This window comes from Euprymna scolopes, chromosome 1 (assembly GCF_053919585.1).
Source record: "Euprymna scolopes isolate OS-2025 chromosome 1, ASM5391958v1, whole genome shotgun sequence".
In the NCBI taxonomy this organism is placed as follows: Eukaryota; Metazoa; Mollusca; class Cephalopoda; order Sepiida; family Sepiolidae; genus Euprymna; species Euprymna scolopes.
Genome location: NC_136482.1, coordinates 89,416,488 through 89,443,011, shown reverse-complemented (window position 1 = coordinate 89,443,011; position 26,524 = coordinate 89,416,488). Strand labels below are relative to the sequence as shown.

General features: G+C 35.7%; 1 long non-coding RNA gene across 1 annotated transcript in view; it reads right to left on the bottom strand.

Moving 5' to 3' along the window:
• LOC145283547 (uncharacterized) overlaps positions 1–26,524 on the bottom strand; it is a 562,755-nt gene that overhangs the window by 58,733 nt on the left and 477,498 nt on the right. The gene's annotated exons all lie outside the window — the stretch shown is intronic.

Below are 26,524 nucleotides of genomic sequence, written 5' to 3'. Positions count from 1 at the left end.
TTGTGCAGTTGCAATCGACCCATGTCAAATACAAAAAATTCATGCACAGAGCGGACATCTGGGTATCAAGAGGACCCTTTATTTTGTGAGGTGTGTATACCCAGCAGTGACCAAGATGGATGTCAGACAGATCATCAGAAATTGTGAGGCTTGCCAGTCTATTGATCCTGCACCAGAGCGATGGCAGAATGGTCGATTGGGAGTTGAGGGTGTGTGGCAGTGGCTGGCCATGGATATTACCCATTACAGTGGCAAGCTCTTTCTAACTCTCATTGATTGCGGGCCTACGAGATTTGCGGTGTGGTGGCAAATGACCAGATAGGATTCGGCAAATGTTGTTCGCCACCTATCATCCATTTTTTCTGAGCAAGGTGCACTGGAAGAGCTCCTGACTGACAATGATGCAGCGTTTTGTAGCCAGCAAGTCCGGCAGTTGATAGATGAGTGGGGCGTCCGACTACGGTTGCGATGTGCGCATGTGCCGTCAGGAAATGGCATTGCTGAAAGAAGCCATCGCAGCATCAAGAGAATTGCTACCAGGAATCGATGTACTATTATGGAAGCCACATATTGGTATAACATTACGCCAAAGGATGGGACGTCTCCTTCAACCGCACCTGTGAATGCTATTTACACATACCGAGTCGGAGTGAAGGGAATCAACACTACGCAGCCAGCCGACAAGGGAACATGTAACAGATATGAAGTGGGAGATCCAGTGTGGGTGCGGCCCCCAGGAAATCGGTGCACCGACAAGTTTAAGTGAGAACAAATATCTGGAGTGATTAGCCAGCAGTCTGTGTTGGTTGATGGAACCCCACGACATGTGCGAGATCTTCGCCCAGCTACCGAGGCGCATCACACAACTACAGAAGAAAGCAGTGAAGCGTCCAGTGATGAGCTGCCGATACACGGATTCAGTGAGCCCCCTCCAGAGACTGATATTGATACTTCGTCTGATGAGGCGGAACCAGATCCAGAGCCCGAATCTGAACCAGTGAATGTACCTCTTCGCAGAAGCACACGCACTAAAAGGCCATCCTCGCAATGCTCCCTGTGTGATCATCAGATCAGTGGGGAGTGTAATGTGCATTCAGGAGACAAGTGTTTGTGTGTTGTGTGGGTGCGTAAGAGAGACGGACGAAAAGGAAAGACTTACCTCGGGACCGGCTCGGCGTCGCCGACCGAAAATAGATAAAGAAAGATCAAGATGGCGGCCGCCGTCTTTTGTAAAGGATGATATCTCGCAAAGTCACATGAATTCTCGCAATATGCAAATTTAGCCGGCCTACAACGGCCATAAAAGCGGGTGACTGAAAGACGTTGAGAGGGCGATGATTGACTTGGTCGGGAATCGTGTTGCTGTTGCTTCTCGTGCCGTGTGGGTGTGAGCATATCTTACCATTGTTGGGACCGTTCTGAGTAACCGATTGTTGGGTCCATTCTGAGTAATCGTTCGCGTCCGTCTAGGTACCGTGCTAGTTGGATTCCATGCAGAACTAGTGTTTACTGGTTATTGAATTGCTTTACGTTGCTGCAACATTATACATCTACAAAGGGCGCAGTACTTTTAAAGGATTTTCCTTACACATTTTCTATACTGTTTTCAACATTCGTGATAAAACCTGCCTGAAAACTGCACAGTAAGAATTAATCTGAGTTCCAAATTTTTTCTTCTTTAATCTAAAGAAAATCACATCAGATAAAATGATTTACTTTGAAATAATTTTATAGATTTGTTAATCATGCACTTTGCGATCTTGAGCCGAGTTTATCTTTTGTGTACATATATAAACTTTCAAAAGAAATCTGAATACTAATTTAAAATCATCTTCTAATAAGGCTGCCTTTCATTTTATAGAATTTCCTGGGATCTGGAGATGAGAATTGATAATTTGTATTTCTTGGTTATTCGGACTACTGTTTTTATCCCGAGGGCTATTTTCACAACGTTTCATGCAATGTAAAATTTGACAAAAAGATTTACAAGTGAGACAAGATACATTTGAAAAAGAGGACGGAGGTTACATCGGCTGAAAGTTATTATTTAGATTCTTCAGGCTACTATTTTCATATTGAGTGTCATTTTAACAACGCTTCAGTCAATGTTACTCCGACCTATCTAGATGTATCTTGTCGAACTTGGGAATATTTCTGTTGAACTCGGAAATCTGGGCGGAATTTCAAACAGAAAACTTTATTTACTTCATGGGGGTAGCATGCTCTCGTTCTATCAACCATGATTGGATAAATGCCCTAAGTAATTCACAACTGTATTTTTGTCGCTCTCATTGAAAATTGAACCTTCAGCCTTTAGGAGAATATCACTTTTACAATTGTTTTTGTTTGAGTACTATAACCACTGCGCCACTGCTCATTGCAAACAACTGAAACATTGTGAAAATAACACCCTAGGGGAGAAAAGCAGTCCAAAGAATCCAAATAATGCGAATAACCAATCCTCATCTCCAAAATTTAGAAACTTAATAACGGCATAATAGTTTATGAAAAAAACACTCAAGATTATAAAAGCGGTCCAAATAAACCAGATAGTATAAGTTTATGAACCTCCTAACAAGGATGAGTTTGCAAAAGAAAAGTCCAGTAACACAGAGTTGCAAACAAACAACGCAAGGGCAAGATGAGAAATAACCAACATTATGTAGAATAGTTCAACTGTAGCCCTAGGCGTTTTCAGTGGCATCAGTGATCTTATTACTGGAGCAGTGTTTGAATCCTATTCACTACACCTAGCAACACTACCAGCTCTCTTATCATGGCAGGAGTGATTGTAATATGCTAGTGTCATGTCTACCTGTCTAACAGAGTTCTGATGAAAATCTCATAGTAGTTAACATAAGGATCCGTTCTTATCTGGTCATCTGTATGTAGCAAGATATGTCAGGAACCGGAAATCCATAAAGCGAGGATGACAACACTGGAACCTAATGTATTCGGGGCCAAATTTGGCCGAATTCACATTTATTTCCCTAACTTTTTTCCTACATACGTTAATAACGCAAAATACATGATAAAATGTACTTTAGTTCTGGGATAGAGTTATGCTCGAAAAAAAATTTGTTTCCATTGTTCTAATCAGCCGTAATTCATAAGTATCTGAACAAGTCACCCACCTTCCGCTTTGCTATGTATGTATTTTTCTGGCTACCTTTCACTCTACTCAACCACTATCTAATATTTTAAATATCTCTATGAGCATTTAGAGAAAGAGTGACTTTTTTGTAACTGTAATTATCAAATTTACATATATGGGACCACATACTACAAACACAGATGAAATGACAAAATAATAAGCATATTTTGTTCTATTTAAGTAAGAATAATCTAATTTATAAAACTCACTATGTCTGTTTGTTTCTATTCGAACTGCATCTTTTCCGAGATGCAAAGTGCGTGGTGGGTTAAATAACTGCATTTTTGTGGACCGGTGTTGATTATATATATATATATATATATATATATATATATATATATATATATATATATATATATAACTACTAAATGGTCAAAATTGGAACTTAGCAGGCTTAAGTTGACTTTGCACACATATACGTTTATATAACAAAGTTGGTACAGTTTTCTTACTATTTCTTATCCATCTAATGCTAATGATTAAGACTGGAGTGCTGAATGTTTTGGTTTTGATTCTATCTGATGGCATCCAAGTCATTTTTTTTTTATTGCTTTTGAAATCACTACTATATAATGGGTACAATACAATAAACAAAATAGAGAAACGGCTCTATAATAATAAATACGAAATCTGCATTAATTAAAATGTAATATTTAAGCGTATTCTATGACCGGACAACGTCAGGCGCTCTGCTAGTAAAGAATAATAATGTATTGATATGAGAATAAAATAGAAGGAAAGAGATCGTTTTGAGTTCTGCAAAAAGAATGTTTTAAAAGATGTGTTCTAGTTTATGAATTTTGAATGAAATCAAAATAGAATGGTAGTAACTCAAAGCATTATGAACAAGATTATCTATCTATTTCTCACTGTTTATATGTGTATCTATTATGAAAATGAATTTATTTAAGAAATTAAGTAGATAGCTTCCGTCTGCCCAGATTTTTTGTAAAAACACACACATATATATATATATATATATATATATATATATATATATATATTCATACGATATTGTGTGTGTTAGTTTTGTGTCATTCTTACATCTTTTTTACTTCTGAGTAACTGTCGTTTAATTGTTAAAACCTTCCATTTCTTGAAATAAATAATTTTTCCAAAATTCTTGATAAGTTTTGGTTTCAGTTTCGATTATATCTGAAGGAACTCGAATTATATAAACACATATATGTTTTTTTCTTCATGAGTTTTTGTTTCGGTTTCACTTCAAGCTTATGCATCCAAGTCATATGAATGTATATTCTTATTTTTGAAATCACAACTTTTATAGAATATAAGACTCGATAGAAAATTGGATCTATAACAATATATACAAAATTCGCATAAATTAAAATATCATATTAAAGTGCATTTTACGACAGGAGTAGCTTAGATAAATACTTTTACAGTTTTAACAAAAGAGCTACAATAATATTCGGGCGTCTCCATTTACGCTGAACATCCACAGTAGGCCAACATAAATATATTACATATGAAAGAGTCTGCTGAGAAATTTCCACAAGTCCCGATAGTTTTACGTAAATTCTGTAAGATCAATGAAATATTTTATTTTAATTATGTATTTCTTTTCATTTTTCTTCATATGGAAAAAGAAAAGTTTGTTCCTTTAGTTTTATTATTTAAAAAACGTATCCGACTGATGCAAACGATAGTCATCTTTTAAATATATATATATATATATATATATATATATATATATATATATATATATATATATATATACTAGCATTTCAGCCCGGCGTTGCCCGTGTGTTTGGAGGTTTATGCTGAGCAACAAAAAAAAGGTTAATGTTTTTAACTTTGACCCCTATTATGACCCCTTAACATTTATTGTTTTGGGCTCAAATCAAGTTATTAAGTTAGATCCATGTCCAAGGAACCTATATCTAAAATTTCAAATGTGTAGACCCAAAATTGTCGGAGGAGTTTGATAGAGTTCTCAAAAGTAAAATAGTTGAACTTTGACCCCTTAACAGCGAAATTTCTGGCCGAAAACCGATCACATTGATGTTCCCAAATCTCAGTGCCCTGTACATTAAATTTCGAGCCTGTAGACTTAAAATTGACAGAGTTATTGCGTAGGGAAATGTACACAGACAGACAGATACACAGACACGTTCACTTGTGCCACAGACGATTTCTGATTGGTTAATCCAATAATCACATCTCCTAAAAAACTATGGTTCTTACGCTCTTAAATTTACCATAAAATATTATGGCCTTATTTATTGTCAATCTTGGAAGGGTTTATTTTTTTTCTAACTTGCCATTTACAAATTACAAAATTACGAAACTTCCAACCTCCGACACCACCTCCGCCATTCTGGCGCTACACGTACACACAACAAGAAAACAAACGCTGTCGCACACACGCACACACACACACGTTGACTACCGTCCTCTTTAAAACATAGAACATGTTTGAAGAGACGATTTTTTAAGCTGTTGACACACATGTTTTGAAAATCTAGCAAACATTAATTTTCCTGAAATTTTTCAATATTTAAAAATAAATTATGTCGACTGATAAAATTTTAAAACATTTTTTAAAGCTAGCAAAATAAAATTTAAAAATACTTATTTCTATATATATATATATATACGAAACTAAATTACACGAAAACAAACGCTCCTACAAAATTATTAGTACCACTAGCCAGAACACGCGCACACACGCACGTTCACTACCGTCACGTTGTTATGGCAACCAAACCCGCTGACTTACATAAACAGTAAACACACACAGTAAATGTGATTTTCTTCATTTTCTCATTTTATTATTTGGTATACTTTCTTTTACTACATTTTATGACAAGACTCCCAAATACTTTTGTGAATTATAGTTTTCGACTGTTATAAAACCTACCGGTATTCCGATAAATTAATTTTTCTTGTGTTTATATATTATTCATCTACCCATTATCGTCTGCAAAATTTTTCTTCATTTTCCTTTCTGCCATTTCTATTCATTGTTTTTTGTTCTAATCTACATACAACTTATTTCATTCAATTTTAATCTACAAAACATATCAATTATTTCCTACTTTATAAAAATTTATTTTCACCTTTATTTTTACAATATTTCCTTTCTGCCAATTTATTTTTACATATCACATACTTACAATGTATTGTCTGCACATTTAATTTATTTTACTAATTTCCGTTAACACTTTCATTCATTATTTCTGTTTAACCTGCGTTTAATCAAACACTTTACAATTACCGTTTAGTCAATAACAACCTATTTTATTTTTCTTATCTTTCCCCTCCCCTTTACTTTTTTTCACGGTTTCTTATTTCTATTAATTCCCTGGATAACCACTGATTGGGTAATAATGTAGAATGCGCCCTGCAAATTTTGGCTACAACTGGTGTTCTTTTTTTTATGTTTTTTTTTTTTTGCGTTGTTCTGTTTGGTTGGCTGCTTTCGTTGTTTACATAATCAAGTTACCTTAATTATTTTTTTTTTCAATAAAAGGTTTAAAATAAAGCTGTCGTGTTTAATCTTTAGGGCGACAAATTTATCGTTCCACCCTGTAGGATTTCTACTTTTGAGTGATACACAAAATAGAAAAGAAAATACTTAAGTAACAACAAAGTTATAAACTAAAGAAAATACATAGCGACTTATGGCTGGTCCTGGAAATGATAGCAATATATATATATATATATATATATATATATATTTAAAGTGATGGTTGTGTAGTTCCAACGAGAGAAAAAAATGTATATTTAAAAGAGTGTAGCCATCAACAATTGTGGTTTTTTTAAAAAAAAAAGTTTTCATCATATTTTTATTTTAAAATATTTTTATAACGCGTTTCGAGCTTAGGGTGTGCTCTCTTCAGATGTTTTCGTAAAAAGTTTTTCTTTAAAATGTGTACATGTACATGTATGTATATGTATGCGTGTGTGAGTGTGTGCTATACATGGGGAAAGAAGGTCTTTAAAAAAAAACTAAAAAAAACATAAAAACCTTCACCAAATGGGCTAAAAGCGCCCTCTTTGAATCTAACTTTGACCGGACACTTTGAACACTTACGGTTGGAGACAGAATGTCTGAGACCACACATCACTCTGAAAAACACATTTAGTAACAGCGGTGGTAAAAATAACTTTTCAAACTACCATTTTAAAGAAAAACTTTTTACGAAAACATCTGAAGAGAGCACACCCTAAGCTCGAAATGCGTTATAAAAATATTTTAAAATAAAAATATGATGAAAACTTTTTAAAAAAACCCACAGTTGTTGATGGCTCCGCACTGATGAGCTGTGAAACACCGAAACAGTACTGTATGTGGATATATATATATATATATATATATATATATATATATATATATATTGTATTATTTTTTACCTACCACATGTGAACGATTTAGGAAAAAACAAAGACATCTTAAGTAATATAGACAATTTATCAATGCTTCAAAAGAAAGATTTAGCAAATTGGTAAAAGTAAAGATGTTAATGATTTTACATTGTTACGAACACCAGTCTTGTGATCTGTGGATTGCTTTTTTGATAAATATTGCAACACGCTTTTATTGTAGAGACAAAGAATCTAGACACCATTTAGAAATATTTATTGTTCATGGCTCGTTTACTTTAGTTCTCCTCATAAATTTCTTAGCCATAATGAAAGTGGATTTCTAACTTCGAGTTACGTGTGGCAATAGAAACAGTTGCTGTTGAAGTAACCATTTTTTAAAAGAATAGTAGCAGAATATACGCTAATAACGCCAAATATCGTTTTAAAGTTCCTTCAAGATGATCAGTGAAAGTTATAAGAAATTCTTGGTTATTCAATGATATTAAAGAATTTCTTAGAAAGTTGTGATGTCTTTAGTCCAAATCAATGTGTCTTCAGTCAGAAATGAAATCGATCCTCCGTTTCAGGAGATAAACTTCAGCATTGGAAAGTACTATTTTCTGTTTGTATGATTAAGTGCAGTAATTGGTTTATGACAAAGTTGTAGAGTGTGTCCCTATTAACTAGTAAGTATATTAGATGTGGTTCGTGTATTATATAAAAACTAAAATACCCTTCTCAGGACGAGTACAATTCTCTGCAGAAAAGTTTTGCATCACTTTTATATGTCTTTATGAAGATTAAAGTCACGATACAACCTGAATAAATTTCATGTATAGAATACTTATTCCAATTTTTATCCACACCTACATTGTCCAGGTGCGATATTTATACTTTCAACTCGATTGAAAATAATACTCCTATGCCTAAGTATATTTTTAAATACCCTCACAAACTTTCAATTGAAGGGAAACAACACTTATTAATGCTCACGAGTTTTACATCTGGTTGCTGATATTTTATTTCTGTATCAAGTCAATTAAACGGCTTTTTTCACTGGGTTATTTCGAAATCTATTTTTGCTGATAACTCAAATAATTTATTCAACGGCAATATTTTAATGGCAATTTTATTTTTAATGGCAATATTAGTTTCAATGCAAATAACTCATCATATTAAAGAACAAAATGCTTCTAATTATATTCCCACTTTTCATCTAAAGTAAAGCATTACAAATATTCAAATGAAACAAATAAAAACGTTAAAATCATTTTATGGTAATTACTAGGGCTAGGACAACAGCATATTCTTTCCATTGCTTTTATTCTCGAATGTGTATTCGTTGATATCTTATATGTTTTTATATAGAGTGATGTGGTTCTCGGTTGATTAACTGTCTCGGATATATACTCGAGAGTCATGACAATGAAAAGAATATGCTGTTGTCATAGCCCTAGTAATTACTCACAGAACTGAGACTTCTCAAAAGTATATTAAAAGTTAATCACGAAGGTTTAAGCGAAAAAAAAAAGAAATTAATATTTAAAAAAAAAACTTCTGAGCAACGCCTAATTGAAACGACTAGTAGTAAATAAAAGTATTATTAAAAGTTAGTACTGGACAATGTCTTTGAAAAACTTAAGCTTTTCTCAGCTTCTCTTGCATAACTACTACTAAAATTCGGTGCATATTTGTACATTTGTAATCATTTTTATTTTTTTTAATTTATTAAAAAAGGAATATTTATCTGTTACTTTCCAAATCCCTTTTAATTATTTGTCAATTTTTTATTTTTTTATTATTCAACTTTCACCCCAAACAAGGCAAGACCCACTTTGAAGTAGGGGGCTACTGTCGGGGACATAATTTGCAGGGGCATTATAAAGGGAGATGAGTAGAAAGATGTTTGTTCACATTACACTTGAACTTCTGCATATCAGTACAGTTGGGAAAGCAGGTTTCCGGAAGGGAGTTCCAAAAACTTTCAATTCTGGGGAAGAAACTATTGGAGTAAAAGGCTTTCCTACACCTAGGGATCTCTACTGTAAAGGAGTGGGACTTAACTGCTTGTCGGGTTTGTCGGGGGTATTCATGTCGAGGAGGAACAAGTGCTTACAGTTCGTCAGAGCATTCACCATTAAAGTGTTTGTAGAACAGGCAGAGGGATGCAACATTTCGTCGATGGGACAGAGGCTGAAGCCTAGATGACAATTCAGGACCTATCAGGTTGGCGACTCTCTTTTGAACCCTGTCCAGGAATGAGAGACAAGCAGCAGATGCACCAGCCCAAATGGGATAACAGTACTCCATACATGGGCGAATGGTGGCCTTATAGAGGTACAGGATACTTTCAGGTGTAAATAATTTTCTGGCACAGTAGAGAGAGCCCACCTTCTTTGCAGCAGCCTTGGCAATGCTCTCAATGTATATATTCCAGTTCATGTTCCCTGAAAACGTTAGGCCAAGGAGTTTAAAGGAAGTACTTTCAGGCAGTGTGTTCTTGGCCATTGCTATTGGTGGTAGAAAAGGTTTCTTGTAGTTATTGAAAGAAACAAGTTTAGTCTTGGCAGCATTGAATGTGACCATCCATTTTAATCCCCATTCAACTACAGATTGTAGGTCATCCTCTAGTGTTTCTGTCATTTCCTTAGATATATGTGTTCATTTGTTTTCCCCTCATACCTGTTATAGAGGGTGGTGTCATTGGCAAATATACCCATCTCTGAAACAATTTTATCAGGGAGGTCATTTATGAATAGCAGGAATAATAAAGGTCCAGGGATAGACCTCTGGGGTAGTCCCGCATTTATATAATATTGTTTGGAGGTACGACCGTCGACGTCAACTTGGATTTTTCTCTTACTTAAGAAGGATTTAATTACATTATGTATTCTTCCAGTGATACCATATGATCTCATTTTCCTTAGAAGGCCATACTCTGTCAAAAGCCTTAGATATATCAAGGGCTACCGCTCTACCCTCCCCTGTATTGTCCAGTGAACGGTATATACGTTTAGAGACTGCAGTTAAGATATCTGCTGTTGAACGGGCTTGCCTGAATCCACATTGTTTGTCAGTCAGGAGTTTAACAGCTGTTAGGTGTTGGACTAGGGCTTGATTTACTAAGGACTCAAATATTTTGGTGAAAAGTGGGAGGAGGCTAATAGGGCGATAATTTAGTGGGTCAGTTCTTTCACCAGAATTCTTGAAGACTGGTACCACAGAAACGGTTTTCCAGCAGTCGGGAAAGCAAGATTCGTTAAGGCATTTATTGTAAAGTTTGGAGAAAACTGGAGCAACCTCAGCAGACCATTTTTTTATTAGCACAGCCGGGATGAGATCTGATCCACATGCTTTTGAGGTGTCTAGGTTTTTTATGATACCATGCACCTGAGAAGGGGTGATTTTCAAATCGTCTATTGTGGCGTCTGTCTGCAAAGTAACATCGGGGAGGGATTGGTGTGCCAGGTCCAATGTGGAGTTTGAGGCAAACCGACTGGCAAGCATATTAGCCTTGTCGGTTGCCGTGCAAGCAACCTCATGATTGTGTGATAGTGGAGGAATCGTTGACTGCCCATTATTTACTACACTGTTGTAGATTTTCCAAAAATCATGGGTTCCTAATTTCTGTGCTTCGATGCGTTTCCTGATAGTGTTGCTATTACTCTTCTTAGAATTATTTCTGGCTTCTATATACTTCTGTCTGTTTGAACTGAACTTATGTTGGTTGAATCTGTGGAACACATGCTGCCTTTGAGCTATAGCAGCTGCACAAGCAGAGGAAAACCATTGGAGAGAGTGGGGCTTGCTATAGAATTTCCGTATGGGAACATGTGCCTCAATAGCAGTTTTGAACCATTCAGTGGTCTCATTTTCATACTGTTCAGCTAGAAGAGAAAGATATTTTGCCATGGGGCATCTCTGGTGAGTTCCCTAATGGCTTTCCAGTCGGCCTTTTTGTAATACCTCGTTGTTTTGAGTAGTGAGTCTTCAGTTTTAGGGCGAGAATTTAGGGTGATTTCTGCCATTATCACAGTGTGATCAGCATTCCCGAGTAGGCTATGGACATTTGTTGCACAATCATCGGGAACTGTTGTCAGAAATAGATCTAGAAGTGAGGTTTTTGATCTTGCTGGTCTGGAAAACGTGCCGGGAATGTAACCGTCTGAGATAGGGAATGGGATATAGAGAAGCTATGTGTTATGCTACCAGCTACGTCTGTGTAATTACAGAATCCAAGCCAGTTACTGTGGTGGACATTGAAGTCGCCAAATACATGTACTTGTGCACTAGTATTGAGAGAGAGTGCTATATCTATGCTGTCAAAGACTTTGTTTATTAGGGTACAGTCCTGGGTTGAGGGAGAGCGGTAGAGAAAATCCAAGTAGCTAATATTGTGTTGCATATTTAGTCTGAAACACATAAAGGCCTGGTCGTCTGATTCTAGTTTTATTTCTCAGAGGGAGGGTGTTACGAATATAGACTCCAAGCCCATGCATATGTCTGTCCGAGTCCTTACACCAGACTGGGAGATAACCAGGCATGTTAAAGTGGTTAGAGGGAATGGAGGAATGAAGGTTAGTTTCACTTAATGCTAAGATATCCGGTGTGTTTACAAGGAGATATGATTCAACATCATCTAAGTTAGTTCTAAGCCCGCAGATATTCGTAAATGCAAGCCTCAAGGAAGGAGGAGGCAGGTTGGTTTTCTTTGAGTTTGGTCCTAGTTTAAATGTAACTTTTGCTTGAGGTGTCATTTCATTTTGTTTAATTTAAAAGTTTCAGTTAGGGTGAGGGGATCAGGGGTGCTGGATAAGTGCAGAATATCAGACATGCAACACAAGTAGACCATCAGTTGTCATAAACCACAGGATTTTGGCCTCAGGAAAGGCCACCAGGGATGAGTGCAGGGTCCCTTTCCATGCGCGACATGGCACTACAAACATCCCGATATTGTACAACTGTTGATGGAGCAGCCGCTCTAAGTGCTACCAAAGAGTTAGGGAATCCTGTACTATCAGTCGAAAACAGCAGCCAGGAAACTGTCAATCCGGTACCCTCAATTCATTAGGCAAAGTCAGCCCAGTCCAACTGCACCGACATATATGGTACTGAAGCACTCCCACAGTGTCCAGTTTAGGGGGATGGGATGTGGCGGGAGTGGGAGAAAAAAACGGCGTTCATTGCCTTAGTCAGGAAACAAGGTCAGCCACTGGGCGATTCTGAAGAGTCCCTGTGATAGCACCTCTACGCCTTGCTAATAGGCAAAGAAGGAGTATAAGAGCCGGGCGATAGACAGAGCCTATCTCCTCCTTAAGCAGTTTAGGTTTGCCAATCGGTGATTTGTTTGAGTCACCAGCTCTAGGAAGGTTGTCTTCCAGGACTGAAGAGGCCTCCCTCCCCTAGGTTTGGCTTCAGAGTTTTCCTTCTCCTAGACGGATGACCTGGGAAGATCTACGGATTCATCAGCACTAAGAGAGTTTGCCCCGCACCTGGGTCCTAATCCAGGTATTTCTGCGACCCTGCATGGATAGTTAATATTAATCGTTTTTTTTTTAGGTTAATATCTACTGAAAAAACTTATTTAGGTTAACATCTACTGTAAAATTATACTCCTTGAAATAAATACTTTCTAGCAATGTCGAGTAGGGACAAATAGTTTGCAATAAATGTAAACTAAAATTCTTACATTTCATAGGATTTGAAGCTCTTAAAAATGTTTTGTATGAATTTATAATCATATTAAAACCTTTTCTTTAAAAATAACCGTAATGTTTTTACATTTTAATCAGTTATTTTCATAATTATTAAAAAAAAACAAAAAAAAACACGCCAAACAGAAGAAAAAATCATAGTAAAAAGCCTAGCCCCCCCAGCAGTATCGGAAAGTGACAGCTAGTTTACTATAAAATAAAAGTACAATCTAAAATTTTTCGATTTCATAGTATTTGCACTTCAAAAATGTTATGTATTATTGAGCTAATTTGATAGGAAAGATAATATAAACAATTTTTCCTTTGGTTGAATAGAACCATGAAAGCAGACAAGCAAGGGAAAAGACTAGTGGACATGAAAAACTTAGCTAGAAAGATAAAACTAAGAATAACGCTTAAAGTTACTTTTATTTTTGCACACAAATCAACAAGAGAACAAAAAGTAAGAATGCAAATCATATTCTTTTCCTCCCTATTCGCAGAAAGATTAACAGAGAGAGCTATGAATCGAAAAATAAAAATTCATTCGAAAGAATGCAAATAAACTCAGTAAATTACGGTAAAAATTTCTTAATCTTTTTTTCTGTTACATAACAGCAGAAAGAGAATGTTGGAATTTTAATGCCAAAGACTTGAACTAAAAATTGTACTTTTGCAAGTGTAAAACCATTGAACAGCATACCTACTGCATTATAACGCCCATGGTAAAATGGACAGTAGAAACAGTTTTTAACACGTTTAAAAGAACTTTGATAAAATCGGATAGGCCTAGAGACAAAGTGAAGAGTTTGGGGCTGTACACAGAAAATAACCAAACCAAAATAGTAGTACTATATTAGCATTTATGTTCAATGAAAAAAAAAATAATTGCTATTTTTTATGCAATTGTTGTATGTAAACTCAAAAATCAATATTATTTACCACAATTTTTATAATAATTTAATAATAGTAAGCAGTAATACTACACATGTAGACAGGATTAGATTTAACTCTCTCTACATTCATACTAGAATTGTATAAATAGACTCACGGCATAAAGGCTAAATGCATTGATAAACAATTAGTCCCAAGTGCGAAGGGCGAAGATTCCTTATAACAAGCGATATTATCTAAGAATAATATAAATTAATAGATCACCAATATAACCTCGTGAACCAAATAAAGAGTTAAATTCGAAATTCCTTACTTCAACATAAATATTTGAAAGTTAGACTACAAGATTTGCAAATTTAGAAAGATGCGCCTGAAGACGGTCGCAGGCAGGGACGAGCAGAGGGGGTGAGTGCTAGTGGTGCCAAAGCACTTGCCTTTTTACTTCTGTTTTAAAAGTTCCATTTTCAGAAGAATGTATCATAGGCCTGTGCTCCACTGAGACAACGTTTTTTTACTTGAGCACCTGCCCTGACAAAGTTCTCTGCGCGTCACTGGTCACGGATTATATGAACTGACACATCAAATAAAATACAGTAATACAAATAACACAAAAAAGAACAATATTAAAAAAAACATAAATCATTAGTCGTTTCTAAATTTTTGAAATGCGGATTGATAATTCTGGAGGTCGGAGGTTCGATCAGGGTGATACTCAGAATTCAATTGTGAATTACTTAGGACTTCTACCTGGTCATGACTAACGAAATGGAAATATATTACCTTCATTGATTACATAAAGGGTTCTGTTCAAAATTATGTACAAATTCATAAATTTGACAGAAAGATTGCAGAGTTTGAAAAGATACACCTAAAGAAGGTCGGGGGTTACATCAGTTGAAACGTTGTGAAAATAAAATGCAGGATTAAAGCAGTAGTTTAAATATTCCAAACAATACGAATAGAGCAATAGTTATTTTTAACAGACTCATAGATGTATTTAGGGATTTCTAAATTCATATATATAGGACCATCACGACATGCTGGTTCTGCCAGATCACCAAAGTTAAGCAACAATGAGTCCGGCCAGTACAAGATTAGTGACCATTTGGGAAGCCTAGGCGCTGTATGTACCAAATTTCCAGGTTTGTATCTGGAGGTGTATTAATTCACTGGGAGAGATGTGTCCCTAGTCTTAGTTAAGACGTGCATCTAGGAGAAGGTAACTCAACAGCAGGACGTTGGATGGCCATGGAGGAGGATGAATCTCTAGCAGATCAACGGTTCTATGGTATGAAGAGTTACATTATACGACTGCAGCTATGCGGATGATCTAAGGATAACGGATAGGTGCAAATAGGCGAGTCAGATGCCACTGCGCTGGGAAGGTAAAGTCAACCCACCCCATGTATTCTGCCAAGTTCAAATCATGTAATGCCTTCAGAGGAATCTGACCAACAATGGACCAAAGCCTACGGAGAACACTAACCATGATTTTATCTATGCCACGATTAAATATAGATAGATAGATAGATAGATAGATAGATAGATAGAAATTCATATACATATATTTATTTGTTTACTTATTTAAAAGCAACTCTTAACAGAATTGTATTTTGCCAGGCAAGATGATTTGATATGTGTATAAAAGTGATTCAGACTAATTTTTTTATCATAGTTTTTATTCCGAATCTGTGGGTCACAAATAACCTTCAGGCCTTTCTTGGATATTATTATATTACATTCTAGAACACAATATATATCAAAAGAGAATAGAAAGCGGTTTACACGTATGTTAAGAGATCGAAAAATGTTACGAAAATGTTGCGATTATTGAAGTTTGGAGAGATCAATCGACTGAACTATGAACACATCAATAACAGAATTGTGCAACGTACAACGTCTCTTACCTGATTACGGTATTTGGAGAAGATGAGCTGCAACTAAATGTGTTTTGTTCTGTCTTTATTCACCAAGTAAAATATGAAAAAGGACGAAATGAGAAACGATCAATAAAAAAGAAAGTATAACCCTTCTTTTATATAGGGGTCTCAAGTATTCTCCTAATTAAGTGGTTACCTTTGCATACCGTTCCCAATAAATCGCAAAAGCATTCTTGCTTTTTCTCCTACAATTTTCAATGGTAAGATACGCAGATAGCCCCAACCAATATATCATCTATCTAATAACATTTATAAAACACACTAACATGATACATGTAAATTATTTTCAGTGAATCACAGAGCATAACAATCGCTTCTTTGAATGAATGAACTGAATATAAAACGTGTAGACACGAAACGCATATCTACTGAAAAAAGACATAAATGACGTATTGAATCGAACTTGAAAATACAAATGATGCTTTAATTTGATAAGATATCTCTTTCATTACGCAGAGCTCGTTCAAAGGATCAGTTAAAAATTCTCGAAACGGTTATGATGAATCTACAACAACCGCCTCTGTACAAAGAAAAGCTGTACATCGACAATTGGGAACTCATGAGTATACGTTAAGAACGTCTCTTCTCTTCCACCCCCTCTTATTTTAAAGAATTTTTCCCCTTTACCTTCGACATTTATTTATGTCTTTTTTTTTTACCATGGTTTTAATTGTGAACTCCTCGTTGTTGATGATTGCCTTTAAAAGAGTAGACCGAAAGACGTCCGTGTACATTTTGCTGTTACCTTTTATTTTAACGTTTTAAAATCTTTATGGAAAAAACTTCTGAAGTAATTCATCTTTCGTCCCCCCCCTTCGATACTTGTGATTCTCTATTCCTGTTTAAATAAAAAGGTTAACTTCACTATTTATGATAATGGCAATATTGTCTAATATTGTTCGGTTATGTAATAAAATATTTTACTTACAAAAATCTATTTGAATATATATAAAATTCCTTAGGATACAATGCTACTAAACCTTATGTATAGAATTCTTATTCCAATTTTAATCAAATTACATAACAGCACTTTGATTCTGGGAAATGTCTGAAATTGCATGCTTATACTTAAGGGGTTTCAAAAAGAAATCGAAATGCCAGGAAACTGTTTCAATTAGAGTCTCTTGAGTATGGATCCAATTTAATAATAATGTAAAACATTAAGATCTTAAAACTGGAATTTGTGTCCATATTATTTTCTTAAAAATAATTTGAAATACACCAAAGATGGCGAATGTTTATTAATTATTAAAATTTCACAAAAATCAGAGGCAGCTGAATTTTCATGAAAGGATTCCACCAACCCTTTACACGCTTTGTATTAAAACTGAATTAAACTAAATAAAGTATACATTGCCCATCCTTATGCTTAGACGCTGTGTTTCAACAATTATCAGTTAATTGATTTAGAAGTGAATCTTATACATAGAAATATAAAAACGTAGACACGTACCTAACATTATATAAATAGAAATGTTTGTGTGTTGTAGTGATTACCATATGTAAGATTTGAGTTCTGTCGATAATCATTCATGGCGAATATTATTTATAAACCAAGTATTTCCAATTTGGTATTATGTTTCTGAACTTCTGAGATGAGCTGATAATTTGTATAATTTCGATTAATCGGACTACTTTTCTCATCTTGAGTTTTATTCTCACACTGTTTTACAATGTGAAAATAATACTCAAGATGAGAACAGTAGTCTAAATTATTAGAATAATACAAAGTATTTCCAGCCGCACTGTCAAGTGGCATTATATCAATTAATAAATATTTCCTAAATTTCATTTTTTTAGTATTTCAAAGAGTTTTATGGACCCAACGTCTCATTTGAAAATTTAAATATTGCAGCTTTGCATTAAATTTGATCCATAATCATCAGACATCAATGAAGCAAAATTTCCTGAATTTCCATTTCTTCTTAATTTTAGAAATTCTCTGGAATCAAATAATTTGATAGACTTTGATTAAAATTGGAATGATTCTAAATCTGAGGTTTAGTAGCTTTATATCTTGGTTTTAATATTTATATAAAAACTTAATCTAGTGCAAAACTATTCTGTTTAAGGAATTAGTTTTATTTGTCCTAGGACGGGTATTGTTCTAATTCCTGCTAACAAAAATCTATTTGAACATATATAAAATTCCTTAAAAAGAACAATCGTGATCCACCTTTATCAACCCATGCGAAGATTACAACCAGGATACAATACTACTAAACCTTATGTGTAGAATCCTTATTTCAATTATGATCAAATCATATAATAGCACTTTGATTCTGGAAAATATCTGAAATTCTATGCTTATACTTAAGGGGTTTCAAAATAAAAAAATTGAAATGCAAGGAAATTGGTTCTATTACTTGACTATGGATCCAATTTAATGAAAACGTAAAACATTTTAATTTTAAAACTGGAATTTGTGTCCATATTATTCTCCTAATAATAATAGTAGCATTATATCTTGGTTTTAATCTTTATAAAAAAACTTAATCTGTTTAATGAATTAATTTTATCTGTTCTAGGACGGGTATTGTTCTAGTTCCTGATAACAAAACTTTCTACAATAACTTTTGTGTGTGCAAATAATATGTTATAAATTCCTTTCGTCTAATAATGACTTAATTATGATTCAACACATAAGGACATTCCTTGCTTACTGTCATCTTCGTCATGGCTACACTCTATTAATAAGTTGGCAACTACGAATGGCGTGGAATATTTAAACTATTAAGTCTAGTATTGAAATTAAAGTTTTCCTTTTAACTGTCGAATACCGTTAAATGTTCATGCAAATAAAAAGAGGTGATTCTTCTTCAGCTTGCAACGCTCTCATCACCCAGAAAAAAAAAAACAACGATCCTTTTTCTCTTTCAGTTTCGACGTTCGTAGAAAATCCGTCTTTCTTTCTTCCCACTGACACGCGAATTAATCATACGTTCGAACGACCTCCTGAACAATTTTTCCAGCTTTTATATCCTATCTAGAAAAAAAAACAGGAAGAGACAGGAAAAAAAAATAGCTTCTCCCACCATGCCCTGCCTTCCCAAGATGTCCTACGTGTATATAAATGAGCTAGCCATCCTTTCCTTCTTCTTTCCCAAAGAGCTATGCAGATACGCCCGGTACGTTTTTTTTTTCTTTCTAACCATATACCACACACGCCCCCCTGATCTTCGAGATCAATAAGACACTTCATAATCCTTCATCCAAGCAGGCCTTCTCCTCTCACGTTGAGGCCTCTGGGGGACAACTTTTTGGGGGTTGACATTTTCAGGTTACTACAGACATTCTCGTCCGGTTATAAAGAACCACAATGTGGGGCTAAGTCGAATTGGGGTGCATCGTATGCTTCTTGGTGGATCTCGACTTCCCCCTCTTCACTGCCATCAGTGCGCACCCGCAGTGTTACACGACACAGGTCAAGGATATGCGGGGGAACGCCATTCACCATCACGTTGTTCTTCGACGGCATTCCCGTTACGACCCCTCCCTCCCCCAGCGAGTGGTACATTTTGCATTGGGGGCTTCACCCACACCTCCTCGCCCACTTTAATGGTAGCTTCTTCACCCTCAATTCCTACCGTTTTGTTGCACGGATGCCACTACTTATATGCGAAGATGGCCCTATGAAGCACAGTTGTCTCATCTTGTCTGGTTTTCGGTGAGATTTTGTACCAAAACACCGCCTCAATGGGTGAAATCTTGCTTTTTTCCACAGCAGCTTTGATGGTGTGATGATTCCTCTTCACTATCCCATTGCCACTCGACTGATACGCTGCCCTAAAAAATTGCCTTACTCCCCACTTATCACATACCTCTTTAAAGGCTTCTGATCGAAAAGCGGGGCCATTGTCAATTAACAGTTCCTCAACTGGCCCTCTCTCCAAAAAATATATCTTCGATGACCCCTCCGATCGCCCATGCAGTTTCTGCCCTGATCTCTCTTCATATGGCAAATTTCCCTGGTCCACAGTCGATCATCGACAGATACAGCTTATCAGCTTATGGTGATAATGGGTCACATTAATGGCCAATCGCTTCCAGTCCTCTGCAATGTGTAACTCTCCTGCTTCATGTCTGGACGGTCCGGGGTCTATCGATTGGCACACCTGACAGTGCTCCACTACCTCCCTGACCTCCTTCTTGGTGGTTTCCGGGTAAACCTCTGTTACCAGGAATAACGTCCGTTCTCGGCCAAAGTGGTGCATTTCATTTAACTTTTTAACTTCCTCTCCTGCACAGCATACTGAGGAAACCTTCTCTCTCTCTTGCAGCCAGGCATTCTTTACCCATGTCATCGAATCCGCCTTGTTCTTTTCTGATGGGACCTTCCACTGGAATTCCGCTATCAAATCTGCAAGTGCTCCAAGCCTGCACTTGATCAGCATTTCTGCAGCACCTCTGATCCTAACTCTCTTATCGCCAGTCACTGCCGACCTGATCCATGAAACTACTGTTGCCGAATCGGATTTGATTTCAATCGTTTTCAATCCCCACTTCAGGGCCAGATTGATTCCTTTCATAGCGGTCTCCAGTTCTGCTATGTTGGTATGGGAATAGTCGTTTTTCTTTGTTAGCCACACCGCATCTTCCACAGATACACCTCCCATCTCTAATACAACGCCCAATGCCAAACTGCTGGCATCGCACCAAATCACCCCTGCGTCTCCGCCGCTGATGTATCATTACCCCTTTACTGGGTCTTCTTTCATCACTCTCGTGATGATTTCTTGTAGCATGTTCGTGACCTCCTTCGTCACACGGCCCTACCAGCCAATCCTGCCAGTCTCCTGATCTCCGCAGCAAAGATGTCAACAGACTCGTCAATACACCTCGAACTTGAAAGCTTGCCCAGTGCTTCAAATGGACTCTCAGCAAAAGTCAATTTCAGTCTTTGCTCCACTGAGGCAAGGTCTCCCTTATCTTCAGCGCGCATCTGCTGGTAAATAGTGAGGGCTTCCCCCTCTAAGTAGAGCGGCAGCAGGGTGACCACGTCTTCGATTTTTTGCAACCTTTCCACCATCTTTAATTTTTCCAGCCATTTATTTAGGTCACCGTCCCCAATGAAGGGTCTCAACATCTGAGCGTTCAGTCTCCAGTCAGCCATGTTTGTTACACTGAAATAGCTTCTAGTATTGAAATTAAAGTTTTCCTTTTAACTGCTGAATACCGTTAAATGTATTTTTCTTTCTAACCATATACCCCACATTAAGTTATTAATTCTACAAACAAAACTTGCTTAATAAGTTTTTGTGACCATGAATTATCATTTTTTTCCAGTGATCATGAGGAAATGCCTGGCTACTCTTATGCTTCATGTCTCTTGTCGACTGTTATCTTAACTGACTATTTCAAAATCTCTCTCTAACTTAATACATGAATTGATCAATCTGATCTTATTAAATGTCTAATAGATAATCTAATGTTCTAAAATCGTCAATGGTTAATATGAATAATTACCAGCAACTTACTATTAACAGAGAAAACTGATGTGGTAGTGATCTACCCTGTTTCTGTATTATATGAATTCTTTCAAACACTACGTATAGAAGAGAATATGACACAGTCTTAGAGCAATCTTTCTGTGACATACTATTTTCTATTTCTATTTCTTACTATTATGGGTCGTTCGAAGTTACAACAAAGAGAAAGCAGAACAATAACATAATTCAGTCATGGGACTGCCTTCCAACATAAGGATGGGCGAAAGCCTTATCTGAAACCTATTGCATGAACTACTAGGATGGATTAAAAGTTTGCTGTATTTTATAGAAATTTATAATTTATAATTTATTTTACAAAAACAGCACAGATACATGAGCTTATTACTTAACAGAGTAGTCAGTCAGGTCAATGCATTTCTCAAGTTAATGTTTCCAAGTTCGAAGATCATCTTTGAAGAATTCTGGAGGACGTTTTTGAAGCCAAGTAGTGGCACAGTATTTTGCTTCTTCTACGTTATTAAAATTGATTACTCTGTTGATCTTTTTAAGTTTTGGGAAAAGGAAGAAGTCTGACAGAGCTAAATCAGAACTATACGGTAGGTAGGCAAGCACTTCCAATCGAAATTCTCGGGTGACATCTTGTGAAACACTCAAAGAATGCAATGGTGCATTGTCATGATGAAATATGACCTCATCATGAAGTTTCCTTCTCAGTTTTGTAATCAAAGTGTCATTTATCTTCCTTCAAACTGATCATTGTAAACTCCTTTTACTGTTATAGGAGTTTCAAAATAATCTTTCAATATCACATTATCTGAATACTGAAACCCTTAGCCATCATCTTTTGATTTGAATTTGATGGTGCTTGAAGATTCACATTAGAGCCATTGCTTTGACTCGTTTTAGACTCAAAATCATACAGGAAAATTCTAGACTCATCCCCGGTTATAATTTGCAATAGAAATTGTTCTTCATCTGCTTCAATTTTGTTCAAGAATGTTAAGGAGATATCACTTTAAAGCTTCTGTTCATCAGACCACAATGATTTTTATATGTATTATGTTCAAAGCGTGCTCAGTCCCAAACTAGAAGGACATGTCTAGAGATATAGCTATTTAGTTGACAGTTATTCGTTGATCTTCGTTGATCTATCTACTTAACTCAGTGAAATTTTGAGAAGCCTGAATGTTTTCGTTATGTTTTGAGGTTCTTGATCATCCCAAAACGATGTCGTTTTCAAAGTAGTCTCGTCGTTCTTTGAATTGTCGAATCCACATCTCGACTGTAGTTTCTGCAACACGAATTCCATAAACCTTTTTAAAACCTCGATGATCTGTGTTCTTTTCCAGTCAAGTCCTATCAAAACTTTGATACTCAACATTATCTCCAAATATCTGTTTCTTTCAGAGTACAGAGGCTTGCATTAAACTTATTGAAGATAACTAAAAGCAGTTAAGTGTTCTGACATATATTTTTTGAACTTGTTACTTTTACTGCTATTTAAAAATTCAGCAGAACTATTTTATCCACCTTTGTATTCTCAAAGTCACTCCATAAAAACGCTAATAATTCAAAACCAATTTCTCTATATGATAGTTACTGTTTTTATTTACTTGTCAGGAGGACAAAGTTAGACAAACAGTCACTCTAGATTGAAACAAAAAATAAATAAAAATTACCTTAGTCAAGAACTTTTCATTCAAGGACCGAGGATGAAATAGATTAAGTGTAGGATCAGAACAGATACTACACTTTGTTCCCAGTCCAAAGGCCACTGGTTTGGAAAAAATTGAAAGTTAAAATTCCGAACATGACCAAACTTTTCAAGGTTAAAGTTAAATCAGAGGCAGGATGTCATTGGCTACATAATGGGACAAGTAGCAAGTCTCTATTACAAATAAAACTATAACATTGCAAATGTGTCGCTTTCATCTTTTCAATTAGATTGTGCATAACCTTTAATATCCCAAAATGAAATCAGTTCTAAGATAGACAATAGCTGATACTTTGACAAGGTTTAGTAACAATTGATCAAGTAATGTGGACACAATTGTACACAAACTGACAAAAGCGGCCGAATATGTAACCTTCATGGCGAAGATAGCATGTAAAATTCTTTCATATTTATTTTGTGCTCTTATGCTTCAAATATAGTGCAAAAGAAACTTGACCAAATACATAACCTCCTAATAAGAGATGTTTTTTTTACATAGGCATCACCACTTATCAAGGCCAAGAAGCCACTCGAGGATAAGGGTTAAAGAGTGTAAAGTAGAAAGTGGACAATATAGTAGTCGTTAGTAATGGAAATTTGGTAAATTTGTAAACTTATATGGAACGGCTCATCAAAAACTTGTTTACATTAGACTTGAAGACAACCATATTGTAGTCAGCTGGAAAGCAGGAAAACGGAAGACAATTCTGTAGGCGTGCAGTTCTAAGAAAGAAGCTTTTCTCATGGAATATACGTTTAGGTTTAGGCACAGATAAAGAGTGGGGGAAATTATTGATAGTGTTTTCTGCTAGTCAGGTGTTTCTTGTGAAAGTTTAACGAAGGGGGACCATAGATTGGAGCTCAGCCGAGCACTTTCCATGAAAATAACGATAAAGCACAGAAAAACTCGCAACATCTCTTCTGTGAGACAGAGGTTGCAGGGAAGAGAAAAGGACATCCCCTACGAGGCTACGAAGTTTATTTTGAACTCTATGTTGGAAAAATGATGTGTTCATATAAATCAGACACTGATAAAACTAAAGGCAACTGATTGAAACGGAATGGCAATGTATTCACGCTCATTTTCTGTTCTTAGAAACGTATTTTCCCTATTTATGTCAGTACAACTATACACTTTTAAATCATCACTGAATGTTATAGATTATTACAAAGACAAAATTCTAAAGATCTGTCTTGTTGAGAAATAAAAAAAAACAATGTACGTGAATGTTTGCAAATTATCTTGAGCTTGCCAAAACCACAAAACTGAATTAACCTTCTCAGAAACAAACACATTAAAGCTTAATTGGTTTCACAAGATTAATTTATTCTAAATGTTTATGTAGATATTTTATGATGTGCTGAGACTGCACTTTATATCATCACCCTCCAGCACAGATTGAAATGAGATCATGACTACTGGCCCCGCGGGTGAGGGGGCAGAAGAATAGTTTCAACAGCGTTTCAGAGGCGTCTTTAATCTTAATTATTCTAATTGCTTACGTAAGATGTTACTGGAAAATGAAAGTCAGTCGTAACAGTAGCCATTTATTAACCAAAAACTATGTATGTAGTTTATAAACTTAAACTTCATCAAACTTCCAATATTTGGAAACGATTTTAGGACAAGATGTGATAAACTGTCCTTTTATTATAAATCATCGGATATCTTGAGAATATTTCTATACAAATAGATGTTTCAGTTTCAATTTTTTACAAAACGCAAGGTTCACATTATTCATGAACTGAAATGAAAATTTTATTATTTTTTTCATTTTTCGTCTTCATTTCACAAGATGAGATTAAATGTTTCATGAATCACTTCCAACTGTTCTCATTTCACTTTTATCGTCTGCTAGTATCAGGTCATCACTGATTCACTACATGCCTTGAGTGGCTTACAACATGAATTTCGGATATTAATGTGAAACACATTTCAGAGGGCTTAGGATGATTTACCATAGGTGACACAGCTCTACCAGATGTCATTGTACAATGCAATATCCAATGGACACCTTTAGATTGTGCTGCATCTGGAATAGCTTTAATGTTTCATCATTGATCATATCTCACAGCCAAAACAAGGGTAAACTATCAACTTAACTCACATACAACAGGAACCTTGCATTTTATAAAATTCTTTTCAGCTGCCTAATATAGACATCTTTTTAATAATTATATTTTTTTTTAACCAAAACAAGACACAGTGCTATTTTGACGTGAGGGGCTACTATTTGGGACCAAATTTTCAGGGATATTATGTTGGGAGTTGAACAGCGAGATATCTGCTAACATTACACTTACACTTCTGCATTACAGTCAGGGAAGCAGAGACCCGGGAGGGAATTCTGAAGTCTAGCAGCTCGAGGGACGAAGCTATTTGAGTAAAAAGCTTTCCGGTAGGGGTTTCAACAGTGTAGGAGTGGGATTTTGTTGCTTGTCAGGTTAATCGAAGGTATTTACAACGTAGAGGTATTTACAACGTAGAGGTATTTACAACGTAGAGGTCAAAATGCGTGGAGTTCATCGAAATACATTTCATTAATATACTTATAAAACAAGCACCGGTTTGCAACATTTCGGCAAATTCATTAATTGTGTTTTATAATGTTATTTTGTCCTTTAAGATGCAGGCCATGCATGAGATAAATAAAAATATTTCGTCAACGATAACAGAGACAACAATGCAGCATATGTTTTCCTGGGGAAAATGAATAAGCAACACGTACATTGTAACAAGAAATCCAGATTGTTATTGACATATGTGCAGAAAATATAAATAAAGTGTGAACCATTATATCTGTTCAGATTCAGATTCTCTTCTAAACATTGAAGCTGCACTTTAATAAAGATTTACTTTTTTTCCATAAATACATAGAAAAGCAGCTTATCACCAAATTCAAATCGAAATTCCATTCAAGGAAGTATTATTAAAATCTCTATAAAATAACTAAAATCGGCCTATATGCCATACTGGAACAAAAATGTCATATTTCAGAAATCCATAGAATATTTATATGATGTGATATAAAATTACTGTTTGGAAGCTGATACAATGATGTAGGATGTGTTGAGTATGACACAATTATATTGACACATTGGTTCTTATTTGATCACTGAAGTAAAGCGACATTCAGTCTGGTACAATATATACCAGTTTCTGTCTTTTCTGAATTTTTAAGATGAGGATTGGTTATTACTATTATTAGGATTCATCGGACTACTGTTCTCATCTTGATTGTGATTTTCATAACGTTTCGGTCGACGTAACCTTCGATCTTCTTCAAGTGTATCTTGTCGAACTTGGGAATGTTTCTGTTGAACTCAGGAATTCGGACGGAATTTCA